At 50.9% G+C, this 15,842-nt stretch overlaps 1 pseudogene; it reads right to left on the bottom strand.

Moving 5' to 3' along the window:
- Positions 1–47: 47 nt before the first annotated feature.
- LOC136520088 (3'-N-debenzoyl-2'-deoxytaxol N-benzoyltransferase-like) lies at positions 48–1,841 on the bottom strand (annotated as a pseudogene).
- Positions 1,842–15,842: the final 14,001 nt, after the last annotated feature.

Below are 15,842 nucleotides of genomic sequence, written 5' to 3'. Positions count from 1 at the left end.
AGGATTAAATTCAAATTTGATACAGATAATTCTGTTTCTCGTATATCTCTAACAAGTTCACAGCTTTCCCGCTGAGCTCTGCTGCGGTTGCAACAGCAGCTCCTGCATTTCCTCTCTGAAACCAGCCAGCGCCGTGCGCTGCAGAGCGATGAACACCTTGAACCCTCCCCGCCGCCGCTCATCCCCCGCGCCGTAGGGCAGCAGGAAGCACGGCACCGTGCTCCCGAGGATCCTCCACGAGAGCGGCAGCACGGAGTCGGGGCCGCCCCACCCGAAGTCGACCTCTCCGTGGCCGAGCCGCCGCCAGTCCGTGAACGCACTCACGGCGCCCGCCGTGACCCCGTCGTGGCGGTGCAGCTCCTGGAAGTCGACGTAGGATCGCACGTACTCGTCGTCCACGGCCTGCTTGCTCTTCCTTATCAGGACGGCGGTTGCTGCCAGTTGCTGGGCGACGAGGTCGCCGGCGGCCACGGCGACGTACACCGGGACGCACACGTTGCCCCAGTACCCGTCGGCGAGCGGCGGGTCGACGAGCTTGCCGATGTTCATGGAGTACACCATCTTCACCACCTCGCCGGGGCTGGTCCCGTTTGCCTTGACCCTGGCCGCCGGTCCACGCGCACGGTGAGCGTCTTGCAGTCTTGCTGCGATCTGAATTCTCAGACAGGTAGTGGAGTGTGCTTACGGCTTACCTGGCGCGCCAGATGAACGCGGCGACAACCTCGAAGGTCGTGAGCTGGATGCCAGCCTCGTCGGTGATCCGCGCTCTGAGCGCCTCCACGCGCTCGTCGCTCACGTGGAAGCAGTCCCTCGTGAGCTTCCGCTGCTGTTCGCGCCATCCCTCCGCGGTTCCGTACGGCCCACACCGCGCGACGCCGCCGTCGAGCGCGAGGGACGCGGTCGAACACCTGCGTCGCCACGCGCGGCGGGCGCCTCGGCACCAGCAGCTCCCGCCGCTCCCACACCGGCGCCACCTCCGGCGGCCCCTGCCCCCGCGCGAACCGCGCCGCGGCGGCGAGGAACTTGGTGACGCCCGCGCCGTCGCAGAGCGCGTGCGCCACCCGCATCCCCAGCGCGACGCCGCCGCACGCGAACCGCGTGGCCTGGAGAGCGAGAACCGGGGTATCCACGTCGGCGTCGGCGTCGCCGTCCCCCGGAGGCGCGAGGCGGTCGAGCAGTGGCGAGCCGGGGCAGTCGGTGTCGACGTCGGCCACCGAGAGACCGGACTCCGCGAGGATGATGGGCACGGCGCCAGCGCCGGGCACGGTGCCAGCGCCTACCACGACGTGGCCGTCGCGGAGGCGTCCCGCGAGCGCCGGGTAGAGGCCGAGCGCGGCCTCGAACGCGGGCGGGAGGACCGCGTGGGGGTCGATGGACGGCGGCGAAGGTGGGAAGAAGCGGAGCGTGCGGAAGGTGACGTCGAGTGCGTTGCGGTCGGCGTCGAGGCCGGAGAGCGGGAGGGCCGCCGCGTGCTGCGCCGGGACGGGTGGCGGCGACAGGCGCACGGTGTCCAGAATTCGCAGTCGCAGCTGCTGTGGCTCCATGGGAGGAGCGCGTGTGAGCCGCCGTTCGAGCTGGAGAGCGACTGCGTCAGTGCAGCGACAGACTGACAACCAGTGCTGTATGAGTCGGCGGCCGTGTGAGAGCTTGATCGTGCGCCTCGGCAATGAAGAGGACAGCGAGGAGCGGGAGCTGTCGAGGTTTAAAGCTGTCAAAACATGGAGGAAGTAGGTGGCATGGCAGATTGGCAAGAGTTTGGTGAAATGTTTTGCGGTTTCACAAGGAGAAGCGACGTGGAGGCACAAGCGCCAGTAGTCCAACAGCACTGGCGGACCTCAAGCAATTCGGGCCATGTTTAGTTCGCACCAAACTCTCAATTTTGGCACTATGTAAAAGAAAATTCTCCATCACATCAAACTTGCGGTATATATATGGAGTACTAAATATAGATGAAATCAAAAACTAATTGCACAGTTTAGTTGAACTTTGCGAGACGAATCTTTTGAGCCTAATTAGTCAATGTTTAGACAATAATCCACAAATACAAACGAAATTGCTACAGTGTTTGCCGTCACATCAAACACTGTGCAAATGCCGATTCCGGCGCCAACTAAACGTGGCCTCGTTTCCGTCTGTTCTCTGTCGCCTCGGTCTCGGTACAGTGTCGATTGTCGAAGGAAAAGGAGAAAATAAATCCATTTTACTTGAGTACTATTGTCAAATTGTCATGTTCTAATTTTCGTCGTTCCCAGACATTTTAACCTTCGTTTAGGCCTTATTTAGATGCGCATGTATTCGTCTCAATCTATATGGGTTGAAGTGGATTATAGTAGAATTAAACTAAATTCTATTCTATTCCACTCCAACATATGTGAATTGATGTGGATACACATACATCCAAACAAGGCCTTACTTCAATCTTGTACGGAGTCGCCTGCTTGCACAGTCAACCCTCGATGGATCACGAGTCACGACTATCAGCAAATCTAAGCATAGTCGGAGTTTTGAAAATGCGAGACTTGGTTCACACAACCAGGGGCGGATGGGGTAGTCACGACTATCAGCAAATCTAAGCATAGTGTATGTGTATGGGGTACAGCTGTACCCCAAATTTTTTGTAAAAATATCCAGTAGAAAATATCTATAACATTTTATATCAAATAAAAATAGGGAATTACGAGCGCCCGAACGTCCAAATCAGATGAACGTGTCCGGATGCCCCGTGCATGCTGCTGCCCTAGCCCGCCCGCTCGTGCCTACTGCTGCGCCGTATAGCTGCTGAACACGCACATCCATCCCTCATCTGCCTCACCCCACCCCCACACGCGTACCTCGCTCCTGTCTGCCTCACCCACCCCACACACGCACCCTGGCTACGCCTGTCACTCCTTCCCCCTAACCCCTCCTCTCTCCATGTGGGTGGGACCTAGGAGCCCGAACGAGGACGAGCACATCCCGTCCGCAGGACGCCAGGCGCGTCGTGCGCCCCATCTACCGGCCCCCGGCTCACCACGCCCCTTCCCCCAGTACTCAGGCTGTGCTCCCATGACTATCTGAACATACCTCTAAAACACTAAACACTTGCAACATGAAACTCTTAAATGCAACATAAGTCTAAAGTAGATGAAACATTTGGAATATACAGTTGCAACATATGCAACAACCAGATAAACCACTTGCAACTTGCAACATGAAAACACTTATTGCAACATAAGATTAAAACAACTAAAACATTTCGAACATACTCTTGCAACATATTTGTGAAACATGTGCAACATCCAGATAAAAAACGCTTGCAACATACGTCTGAAACCGATGAAACATTTTGAACAAACGCTTGCGATGTTGCCTTCGAAACACTTGCAACATATGCAACATCCTGATCTACTTTTACAACATCCATATGAAACACTTGTAACATACCTCTGATAACATCTAAAATACTAGAAACATATATTTGCAACATAGGGAGAGGGAGAGGCCAAGGCCGGTTGATTTCGGCCTCGAAGTGAGAGCCGATGCCGAGGAACTATATTACTTTATCATGACCTTGGGAATGACTATCTTTGTATGAATGTTGATGAATTGTATCCTTAAATCTGTACACCTAACTATTTTATTGTCATTCTCTTGACATATTATTATATCATTAGCGAATTGCATCGCTTAGGTCCGTACCCCCATATTTTAAATCCTAGATCCGCCACTGCACACGATATGGCTTAGAAGGCGTCAATTGGCGGTGGGGTAGCTTCTGCTATAAAACATGTTGCCAGCGGTTAGGACCTTTCTCTCTCCGTCTATCATGATCAACGTAGTAGATGAAAGTAGAACACATAGACACAAGAGATAGGGAGACTATTCTTGATTTCTCTGAATATTGGTGTCAGTGCAGAATATGACCAACTAGTAAATATTTATAGTTTTGCCGTACATTGTGATCGGAGGTGGCCTAGCACTCAATGACATAGGGTTTATACTAGTTCAGGCAACGTGCCCTACGTCTAGTTTGGGTTGGTCAGTGACTTTATTCCTGAGCCAAGGTGCTCAAAGTTTGCAGTGGGGTTACAAATGAGAAGAAGAAAGATGGGGTGTACGAGAGGTCCGGTCGGCTCCGGTCAGAAGAGCCAAGAGCGACAGGAGCTACGCTATGAGCTAAGTGTTCAAGCGTGTGCTTGGGGTACAAATCCAGCGGTTCTGTGGTTGTGAGCTAGTGAACTTGATCGGTGCTTGTTATCTTCAAGAAGGGCTCTCTTTTTTTGGAGGGGGCGCATCCTCTTTTATAGATAAAGGGGATGGCTTTACAAGTGAGAGGGTGAGGGTACGTATGCTACCGAGCCTTGTTGCCCACGCCTATCGAGCCTTATTGCCCACACCGGCGGGTACAAGATAATGGTAGGCGCCTACAACACTGTTGATGTCACTGTAGAGTGTCAGATGCATGTGGGAGGTCGTGCTGCCTTCTTTAGGGATGGTAGACGTCGGTACCTGTAAATACTGCTTGATGCCTAGAGGCATGTGAGGAGTCTCACCACGTTCACCCAGTACGATAAATCCTGGTGCCCATAACGCTATCGATGCCCAGAGGCACGTGGGGGGCCTTACCGTATGGGAGTTTTTAGCGATGTCTACAATATTGTAGAGGGAGATGTCGGCGCCTACAATACTGTTTGTGTCAAGGTGGCTACAGAGTACTATTCTATGCAGGGTATGGTCCCTAGTACAGTGGTTTTGACTTGTGAGCCTTGCCTTGCTTTTCTCCGCATGTCTCCTGGTTCCTACCGAGCGGGCGTCCCCGGTCGGATGGCTCCAGTCGGCTCTGAGTGCGCCGGTCGGAGAAGAGCGGTGAGCAGGGTTCTTGTGATCCCCGATCGGAGTCGCGGGGTCGGAGTCGAAAGTAGTGTTTTAGGCCAGGCCTTTCGATCGGAGAGGCCATCCGGTGGCGGCTGGAGTCGAAGCAAACGCTCTGGTCGGAGAGGTGGGCCGAAGTAGCCGATGAGCGGGTGTTGTTCCTCTTCGGCCAGACCTTTCATTCGGTGATTGGGCCACCCTTCCGCCCTGTCGTTTTAGACTCTTGGGTCGGCCCATGAGTTACGTGTTGTCGGCTTGGGCCGAGCCTTGGCGTGGAAGCCAGTCCCCGAGGGACCCCAGGTTTATGAACCCGACAGGAGCCCCCGAGCCCCCAGGTGATTCAGGCAGAATCATCCGAGGGATTTTTGTCTTGCTGGCGGGTGCGCGCGAGCACACCCGTGGGTGTAGCCCCCGAGCCTCCGGGCAGTTCGGGTAGAACCATCTAGGGGGTTTCCTGTGTTATCAATGGGGGAGTTTTTATTTTGGGATAGAGTTTTGTCGCCCAAGGCGTCGTTGTGCAGCTGAGGCGGTTTTTTAGTTATTTTGAGAGATTGGGTGAGAGGGAGCTTGTGGATCCTGATGTCGGTGCACGCCATGGGATTGAGCGAGGGAGTCAGTCAAGGGTTTTGGATGAGACCGAGCTCACTGATCCTGGCATCGATGCGCACCATGGGATCGGACGAGGTAGTTAGTTTTGGTCGAGACAGAGCTCACTGATCCTGGAGTTGATGCACGTCGTGGGATCGGGTGAGGTAGTTAGTTTTGGACGAGACAGGGCTCATTGATCCTAGCGTCGATGCGCGCCGTGGGATCAAGTGAGGGCATCCGTCTTGGATGAGACAGAGCTCACTGATGCTGATGTCGATGCGCGCCATGGGATCGAGCGAGGGAGTCAGTCTTGGATGAGACAAAGCTCACTGATGCTGGCGTCGATGTGCGCTGTGGGATCGAGCGAGGGAGTTAGTCTTAGATGAGATAGAGTTCACTGATGCTGGCGTCGATGCGCACCGTGGGATCGAGTGAGTCGGAGTCGTGTTTTGGATGAGATAGAGCTCACTGATGCTAACGTCGATGTGTGCCATGGGATCGAGCGAAGGAGTTAGTCTTGGATGAGACAGAGCTCACTGATGCTAGCATCGATGCGCGCCATGGGATCGAGTGAGTAGGAGTCATGTTTTGGATGAGACAGAGCTCACTAATCCTGGCGTCGATGCATGCCGTGGGATCGAGCGAGGGAGTCAGTCTTGGATGAGACAGAGCTCACTAATGCTGGCGTCGATGTGCACCGTGGGATCAAGCGAGTCAGAGTCATGTGGCGAGATCGGGGTCGCAGACCTAGATGTTTGGAGCGCAGTCAGAAGCGTAGCCGGATGGGGCGAGATCGAGGTCGCAAACCCAGGTTTTTTGGAGCGCAGTCGGAAGCATAGCCGGATGGGGCGACATCAGGGTCGCAAACCTAGGTTTTTAGAGCGCAGTCGGAAGGGGCAAGTTCGGGGTCGCAGTCCTAGGCTTTCTGTCTTAAGCCCCCGAGCTCTGTTGGGCCTTAGTAGGGGTCGGTGTGAGTTATGTGCGTTACCCCATCCTTGGTTCCTCATAACCGGAGGGGTTGAGTTTTGTCGCTTGTCCCGATCGCTCGGGCTCGAGTGACGCGCTCGGTGAGTTCGCTAACGGGTGTGATCGAGTGGAATCTAGGTCCGTCGTTCGTGACAGGGTCGGCATAGCTCTCTTGTGACATTCCACTACTCCTTTACCTGCAACCCGGTATATGCCTAGGTCGTTCTGGAGACCGACCCGAGTGGCCTAACGGCCTCCCCTCGATGGAGATTCTATGGGTTTGGCGAGAGGTTCAGGATCAAATGAGAAGGTTGAGATGACCTAGTTTGCCAAACCAGGCGAGGGTCGCACGAGGCTCATCTATGTTTTTCTCCCCTAGCTCTGTTGGTCGCTCATGTCGAATGAGGCAACCGCCGCTTCGTGATGCAACACGAAATGTTGTGATGCATTTCGCTGCACATGCAATGCTTAGTTCCTGAGCCCCTAGGTTGTTTAGGCCCGAATCATCTGGAAGGTTCGGGCGTATGGAATGAATGCGCGTATGGATGTATGAAATGATTGTAAGGAAATAGAGGGGGTTGGTAGTGCTCACCTCAATGGCTTTAGTGATGGGGTTCGGAGAGCTTAAGTCGGAAATGTCCGATCGGGACCTGCGCTCATCGTTCGTGGGTGAGCCCTTGTGTGAACTTTTTTGTATTAATGAACACATGCTCACCTTGATGGCCTGAGTGACGGGGTTTGGAGAGCTTCAGTCAGAAATGTCCAACCGGGACCCACGCTCATCATTCGTGGGTGAGCCCTTGTGTGAACAATTTTTGTATTAATGAACACATGCTCACCTTGATGCCCTGAGTGACGGGGTTTGGAGAGCTTCAGTCGGAAATGTTCGACCGGGACCTACGCTCGTCGTTCGTGGGTGAGCCCCTATGTGAACAGTTTTTGTATTAATGAACACATGCTCACCTTGATGGCCTGAGTGATGGGGTTTGGAGAGCTTCAGTTAGAAATGTCCGACCAGGACCCGCACTCGTCGTTCGTGGGTGAGCCCTTGTGTGAACAGTTTTTATATTAATGAACACATCAGTCCTATTCTCTACGACAGGATCACTATCTGTTTCTTGTTTTTATCCTGGCGTAGCTATTGTTTTTGTCCTTTCTTTTTTGCACCTGCCCGTTAGTTTCGTAGGCTACAGCTTTTTTAAGAGCCTGGGCATGGCCAGCGGGGCTCGGCTGCTCATAGCCGTAGGTCGTGGCGGGGTGCGTTCGGTTAGGAGTGAGAACAAAGTTACGTAGGATAGTTAAAGGAAAGGAAAAGTGCTTCCATTCAGGGGGAAATTTGTTTACCACATGACAATAAAAACAGAGGTAATATTCAGTATTATGCCCTTATGTAGCCCCCGAGCGACCTAGGCTGAAACTATTCGGGCCAGGGCGCTTTTTAGGAGTAAGTGTTGACTAAACAAGCGGTAATACCAAATTTTAGGGGAAAACGACGTAGCTGTTTAATGTTCCAAGTGTTGGTGATAGCGTTGCCGTTGTCGTCCTCCAGTCGGTAGGTGCCCGGTCGGATTACTTCAGTCACCATATAGGGTCCTTCCCATGGCAGAGAGAGTTTGTGTTTTTCCTTTGTTGATTGGGTCCTCCGGAGTATGAGGTCGCCGACTTCAAGGATTCTCCCCCTGATCTTTCTTTCGTGGTACCTACGGAGAATTTGCTGATAGCGAGCGGAGCAGATGATGGTCGTCTCGCGGGCTTCCTCGAGCAGGTCGACTGCGTCTTGTTGAGCCTCTGCGGCTCGGTCGTGGTCCAAAGCCTTCACTCTTGGGGCGCCGTGGTCAAGGTCGGAGGGCAGCACTGCCTCAGCTCCGTAAGCTAGGAAGAAAGACGTGAACCCTATGGATCGGTTCGGGGTCGTTCTTAGGCTCCAGAGGATTACTGGGACCTCTGCCACCCATCGTTCGGTGTATTTGTTGAGTCTGTTGAAGATGCATGACTTGAGTCCTTGGAGGACCATGCCATTGGCACGCTCGACCTGACCGTTGGTTCGTGGATGTCCGACCGAGGCCTAGTTGATCCTAATGCCGTATCCATCGCTGAAGTCTAGGAACTTCTTTTCAGTGAAGTTGGTTTCGTGGTCAGTGATGATACAGTTAGGAACGTTGAACCAGTAGATAATGTCGAGGAAGAATTTGACCACCTCTTCCGAGCAGAGGTTTGTGATGGGCTTGGCCTCTATCCACTTGGTGAATTTGTCGACTGCTATGAGTAGGTGAGTGAAACCACCTGGGCCCTTTTTGAGGGGTCCCACCATGTCGAGGCCCCAGACCGTGAATGGCCAGGTGATGGGGATGGTTTGGAGTTCCTGTGCCGGCAGATGTGTTTGCCGAGCGTAGAACTGGCATTCTTCACACTTGTGGACGACCTCCTCTGCATCTCGTAGCGCGGTGGGCCAGTAAAAACCATGGCGAAAGGCTTTTCCGACCTGCAACCATGGGGCCGTGTGATGTCCGCAAATCCCGGCATGGACCTCAAGGAGGAGCTGCCTCCCCTGGTTGGTGGTGATACACTTCATGAGTACCCCTGACGGACTCCGTTTGTAGAGCTCATCACCGAGCACGATGAAGGTCTTGGCGCGCCGAGCGATCCATCGGGCTTTGGTTCTTTTGAGCAGGAGAACCTCCTTGAGGAGGTAGGCAAGTAGCGGTACTAGCCAGTTGGTTTGATCAAGTGCCAATACAGCGACGTTTGCGGGTGACGTCGTCATAGATGTACTAAGATCGGAGCCCCCGAGCGCTGGCTGGGCGTCGAGGTGTTTCTGGATCGGACTTTCTAGGATGCGGGCGGATGGCTCATGGATGTCGTTGATGAAGACTGATGAGGACATCGCCACGCTGGACACACCGATGTCATGGTCTTCCCCAAGTTGTAATTCGTTCCCAACTCAGCTGCCACGTCGTCCTCGGATTCAGCAGACACGTCGTCACTCTTTCGGTCATAACTTTCTCATACGACATTGAAACGGGCTGTTCTTGGATGCGTTGGAAAGGGGACGACGACGCCGTCGTTTTGGATCTGGTCCCAGCTCCAGAAGGTCCGTGGATCATTCTGTGTGACCATGGCAAGGTGCTGCATCACCTATTTGGGCCAACTTGGCCATGTATCATGTCGGGCCTTAAGCCCAAGTTGTGGGCGCCCAACCCCTGGCCGTCCCCAACCCTAGGTCGAGTCTTAGACTATAAACATAGCTACCACCGCTGCTACACAATTGGGTTTTGTTTAGAGTTTAGTTTTCCATCGAGAAACTGAATCGTTCATTGTAACTGTGGTGATAAATCCTTTTACAGTGATCCAGGGCCCCCGTTCTTGATCTCCTCCACTGTGTCGATTAGTCCTTTGGAACCGAGTTCTTGAATCCTTTATTGAAATTCACGTCATTCATATTTGCAATTTCAGATTATGTGTTTTACCTTCTTGCTTGTGCTCTTCGATTCGCTTGCAGGAAAAGCCTTCTTGGCGAGGTCAATCAAGTTGTGCTTGGTTGATAATCAATAGAGCAGTGGTGTAACGGTTGTAGGGTTTGAATCGTGTCTGATTTGAAGCCGGATCGCCAATGTTGAGATCTCCACAAATCGAACTTACCGGCTACCTCTCGGAAGATCGGGCATGTACTCATCAATTGGTATCAGATATTTCAGGTTTACCGCGAGGTATAATCTCATTTGCCTTAGATTCATATTTGTTCATTACCTAGACTCCACAAAAAGCCCAAAAATATTTCAATTTCCGTTGTCCTATCGCCCTTTGTGCCTTTGCAATTTCGTTTCAGATTCGTGTTGTTGAGTTTGTGTCCGTGGTCGAGTCTTGTTGCTGGTTTAGGATTGTGTTCGTGGTCGTAGTTCAATCGCCCGTTGCTGTGATTTTTGTTTTCCACCGCTATCCCATCCACCGTTCCCAAACAACAAGTCGAAGCCACCACATTACTCGACTTGCCCCCGCTAGCCGCCTTGTGTAACTTCTCGCCGCCGCACAAACCCTAGATAGGTTGCCAGTCGCTCTTATTTTGCCTGCATCGCAGCCCTCCTTACATCATCAGGCGAATACCTACTGCTGTTAGTCACAGTGACAATCCTGTGATCGGTGTTAGAGTTTAGGGATGCTTTGCCCTAACTGCCGCCGCCGTATTGTGCCTTCCAGAAAACATACCTTGAGATACCTTCGGTAAAACAGGCATAACTTTTCGCTCGTTTATCAGAAAAATCTGAAATTTTTTCAGCAGCTTCTTGACAACATTTGGAGCCGACCCAAACTTGGCTTTGCCCTGTTTGGTTTCATCAGAATTGCCAAAAAAATTCAGGAAAATATAGAAAAAAAATTGTCAAAGTTTTTGCGCGCTTTCCAGAGCACGTGCTGAATTTCTGTAGACCACATCCCACCTCAGTTGTAGGTGCCAATTTTTGTGGTTGCATCTTTTTTGTGGTTCCCACCTCAGAGAAAAGTATATAAAAAAATAGTGAAAAAAAAGTTTGTTTCCTACTAGTGCCTTTTGGAACAATCTGGAAAAAAAAATTCAGGAAAAAAGGAGAAGTTCGGGCTATTTGCTTGCTCTGTGAGTTCTTTCGATCGTCCTTTGTTTTCACCTTGTTGTGCTATGTCTCGACACGTCTTAACCAGCACCTGTGATTTGTACTTTGGATCTAGATTGAACAATCATTACTCTACACTCATTAATTGCTAATCCTTGCTGTCATATTGTGTGCCTACCCATAGCTCCACATATTCTTCTGTCAGCACAGGTTCATCTTGCAACTGTTACCCACGCTCAACAATAGATTGCTTCGCCACTTTGGTTTTGCTCCTGTTTGGCATTGGTAAGAATACAGGCAAGACGGTGGTAAGCCGCTTGTGATTTTGCATTCCACTTTCACCACCATCACCACCACTACCACTTCTTTCCTTTTAGTTGATAGGGATAATACTTTGGTGTTGTCTTTTTCTATCTTCTAACCATGGCAGGAACTCCAACAGACTTCAATGAGTGCGTGTCCAAGGGCGAGCTTACAACATTCATGACTGAACAACGCAATCTTATGACCGAGCTGACGCGCAACGTGAACAATCTGGTCACCTGCATTGAACAGCTTGAGCAACGCCCTCCACCTTATCGTGCTGATGATGAAGATATGGATGCTTTTGGTGATGAAGATGCGTATGCGGACGGTGGTGCCTGTCGCCGCCTCAACTTCAATCGTCGCGGTATGGAAGGTAATAATCATGGTAATAATGATCCTTTTGCTAAAATTAAATTTAGTCTACCTCCTTTTGCTGGTAATGTTGATCCAGAGGCATATTTAGATTGGGAGCTTGCTGTTCAACAAAAATTTGATTCTCATAATGTTCCTGCTGAGCATAGAGTTAGACTTGCTACTAGTGAGTTTACTAATTTTGCTTTGTTCTGGTGGAGTGATCTTTGCAATGCCAATAATGCTGCTGCTGTGTCTCAAACTTGGAATGTTTTAAAGCAACGTATGAAATCTCGTTTTGTTCCTCCTTATTACCAACGTGATTTACATTTGAAACTATAAACTTTAAAACAAGGTGATAAAGGAGTAGAAGCATACTATCAAGAATTGCTTATTGGTTTAGCACATTGTGGTATAAATGAAGATGATCATGATGCTAGTGCTAGATTTTTTGGTGGTTTAAACCATGATATACAGAACATACTTGATTACAAAGAATGGCGCAATTTTTCCCAATTGTATCATCTTGCTATTAAGGCAGAACGAGAAGTACAGGGACGCAAACAACACCAGCCTTTCAGGTCTAACAATGGGAGGAATTTTCAGCAGCGTTCCGAACCGGAGACGCCCAAGCTTCCTGTTGCACCACAGCCATCTACACCTCCATTTTCTTCTGGGGTAAGTAAATTGTCTAATGTATAGTTTCCACAGCTGAAGAAAGGTGGCACTCTGGGTGCTTCTACTAGCTCCTCCTCGTCTAGCTCTAAAATCATTTGCCACCAATGCAAAGGCATGGGACATGTCATGAAGGAATGCCCCAGTCGTCGCGCTTTCATGGCTACCGAGGATGGATATGTAAGTGCTAGTGATGTTGAAGATGATTTAGCCCTTGCTACTAACATTGATGCAGATCCCACCGAGGGCGATCAAGAAAAGGAGGCCATCACCATTGACTCCGTGGCTGCTGCCGCGGACTACCCTAGCCTTCTTGTGCAGCGTGTGTTGAGTACACGTGTGGGACATGAAGAAGAGATGAAGATCCAACGCCACAATTTGTTCCACATGTATCTCATTGTGCAGGGTTGTCGTGTTCTCACTATCATCGATAGCGGGAGTTGCAACAACTTGGTGAGTTCAGATTTGGTTGACAAGCTTGGCTTGACCACACGACAACATTCGTATCCATATAAACTTTAATGGTTCAATAATAGTGGTAAGACTAAGGTAACTAAATCAGCATGCATTACCTTTTTCACAGGCTCTTATCATGATACTGCTGATTTTGATGTTGTCCCTATGCAAGCTTGCTCCATTTTGTTAGGTCGCCCATGGGAATTTGATAATGATGCTTTACACCATGGTAGAACTAATACATACACTATCATACATAAGGACAAGAAAATTACATTACTGCCTTTGTCTCCTACGGATATTATTAAACATGCTAATGAGATCAAAAATAAACCTCCAACAGACATTGCTAAAAATAATGGGATTAAGTTAAAAGGAGGTGCTTTTCTTGCTACAACTTCTGCTACTGCAAAGCTATGTGATAATCCTGATGCACCATGTTATACTATGTTTTGTCAACCGTTTATGTCTGGTGCATTGCCTGCTGTCACTAACCTTTTGTAGGAGTTCGCTGATGATGGGATGGAGTCGAGGACGACTCCAAATCTAGAAGGAGGGGATGATGAGGACATCGCCAAGATGGAGTCGAGGACGACTCCAATTCGAGAAGGGGAGGATGATGAGGACATCACCATGCTGGACACACTGACGCCATGGTCTTCCCCAAGTTGCAATTCGTTCCCAACTCAGCTGCCACATCGTCCTCGGATTCAGCAGACACGTCGTCACTCTTTCGGTCATAACTTTCTCATACGACATCGAAATGGGCCGTTCTTGGATGCGTTGGAAAGGGGACGACGACGCCGTCGTTTTGGATCTAGTCCTAGCTCCAAAAGGTCCGTGGATCATTCTGTGTGACCATGGCAAGGTGCTGTGTCACCTATTTGGGCCAACTTGGCCATGTATCGTGTCGGGCCTTAAGCCCAAGTTGTTGGCGCCCAACCCCTGGCCGTCCCCAACCCTAGGTCGAGTCTTAGACTATAAACACAGCCACCGCCGCTGCTATACAATTGGGTTTTGTTTAGAGTTTAGTTTTCCATCGAGAAACTGAATCGTTCATTATAACTGTGGTGACAAATCCTTTTACAGTGATCCAGGGCCCCCGTTCTTGATCTCCTCCACTGTGTCGATTAGTCCTTTGGAACCGAGTTCTTGAATCCTTTATTGAAATTCGCGTCATTCATATTTGCAATTTCAGATTGCGTGTTTTACCTTCTTGCTTGTGCTCTTCGATTCGCTTGCAGGAAAAGCCTTCTTGGCGAGGTCAATCAAGTTGTGCTTGGTTGATAACCAACGGAGCAGTGGTGTAACGGTTGCAGGGTTCGAATTGTGTCTGATTTGAAGCCAGATCGCCAACGTCGAGATCTCCACAAATCGAACTTACCGGCTACCTCTCGGAAGATCGGGCCTGTACTCATCAAAGACCCCACTCGGGGATGGATCCCGTCTGGCGCCCAATTTTGCAAGGAAATCGCCGTTGTCGTTGTCCCTTCGAGGGACATGATGCAGTTCAATCCCCTAGAATTTGTTCTCGAGCTTGCGGACCTCTTGGCAGTATGCTGTCATGAGGGGGCTTTTGCAGGAGGACTCCTTCATGACCTGATCCATGACCAGTTCCGAGTCACCGTGAACGTAGAGTCATGTAGCACCGAGCTCGATGGTGATGCTCAGTCCATTGATAAGGGCCTTGTATTCCGCAGTATTGTTTGAGGCTAAAAAATGGAGGCGGATGGCATAGCAGAGCCTACTCCCGTCTGGGGAGATCAGAACCACTCCAGCCCCTGAGCCGGGCACCATTACAGACCCATCGAAGTACATTGTCCAGTACTCATGGGTGACGTCCGGGGTCGGTAGCTGGACCTCCATCCATTCGGCGACAAAATCCATGAGGGCCTGAGACTTAATAGCGGTGTGAGGGGTATATCTGATGTCATGGCCCATGAGTTCAAGCGCCCACTTAGAGATTCGTCCTGCGGCGTCGCGGTTGCGGATGATGTCTCCGAGTGGGTATGAAGTGACGACCGCAACTTCGTGGTCGGTGAAGTAGTGTAGGAGCTTCCTAGTCACCATTAGCATGGCGTACAGGAGTTTTTGCACCTAGGGGTACCGGACCTTTGGGTGGGTGAGTACCTCCCCGATGAAGTATACGGGTCGCTAAACTTTGAGCTGGTGTCCTGGTTCCTCCCTTTCAACGACCAGGGCGGCACACATGACATGGTTGCTTGCCGCGACGTACAGGAGTAGGGGTTCTCCCCGTTCAGGAGTGACGAGGATTAGGGCCGATGTCAGGGATGCTTTAAGGCTTTCCAGAGCCTGCTGGGCTTCCTCAGTCCAAACGAAGGTGTCCGTCTTTTTTAGGAGCTTGTAGAGCGGCATCCCCTGTTCACCGAGCCAGGAGATGAAGCGGCTCAGGGCATCCAGACAGCCGGTGAGCCTTTGTATGCCCTTGATGTTGCGTATGGGGCCCATGTTGGAAATGGCCGTGATCTTTTCGGGGTTGGCCTCGATGCCGCATTCGAACACGATGTATCCGAGCAGCTTCCCCTTCGGAACCCCGAAAACACATTTCTCAGGGTTCAGCTTGATGTTGAACCTTCGGAGGTTTGCGAATGTCGCCGATAGGTCTATGATCCGATCGCAAGCTTTGGTTGTTTTGACCACTATGTCATCAACATAGACGGCAATTGTTGGTTTTGGTCACTCGACTTGATCAGGCTGATCGAGCAGGTCGATTTGGTCGGCAAAGCATTGCTGCATGCACCTTTGGTAGGTGGCGCCAGCATTCTTTAGGCCGAAAGGCATGGTTACGTAGCAGTACGAACCATACGGGGTGATGAATGAGGTCGTGAGCCGATCAGATTCTTTCATCACGATCTGGTGATAGCCTGAGTAGGCATCTAGAAAGGAGAGAATCTCACAACCCGAGATGGAGTCAACTATCTAGTCTATGCGCAGCAAATGAAAGTGGTCCTTTGGGCATGCCTTGTTGAGCCCAGTATAATCAACACATATTCTCCACTTCCCGGTCTTCTTTTTGACAAGAATAGGATTGGCGAGCCAGTCAGA

The sequence above is a fragment of the Miscanthus floridulus genome, chromosome 18 (genome assembly GCF_019320115.1).
Source record: "Miscanthus floridulus cultivar M001 chromosome 18, ASM1932011v1, whole genome shotgun sequence".
Taxonomy (NCBI): Eukaryota; Viridiplantae; Streptophyta; class Magnoliopsida; order Poales; family Poaceae; genus Miscanthus; species Miscanthus floridulus.
Note: the sequence above shows the minus strand (reverse complement) of the source record. Positions and strands in the feature narration are given on the sequence as shown.